Below are 296 nucleotides of genomic sequence, written 5' to 3'. Positions count from 1 at the left end.
TGTGGTCACTCCATCCTCCTCTCCTCCCTTCCTACTTTTTTTTAATTCCCTTCGTCTTCAGTTACTGTATTTTTTTTCGTCTCTTGATTTCTTTCAGCTTCCCCTCTTTCCCACCATCCACGTTCTCTCTTTCTCTCACACTCGCTTACTCTCCCTCTCTTTTCGCTCCCACTCACCCTGTTCCTCTGCACCTCCTTTATTTCCTTCTTCATTCGCTTCTCCCTCCCTCCCTTCCTCAATCTTTATCTCTCTCTCCTTCACTCTTCCCTTACTCTATGATTCATGGTGCGCGCGCA

This window comes from Penaeus monodon, chromosome 22 (genome assembly GCF_015228065.2).
Source record: "Penaeus monodon isolate SGIC_2016 chromosome 22, NSTDA_Pmon_1, whole genome shotgun sequence".
NCBI lineage: Eukaryota > Metazoa > Arthropoda > Malacostraca > Decapoda > Penaeidae > Penaeus > Penaeus monodon.
The sequence above is the reverse complement of the archived record's forward strand: the minus strand, read 5'-3'. Positions refer to the sequence as shown.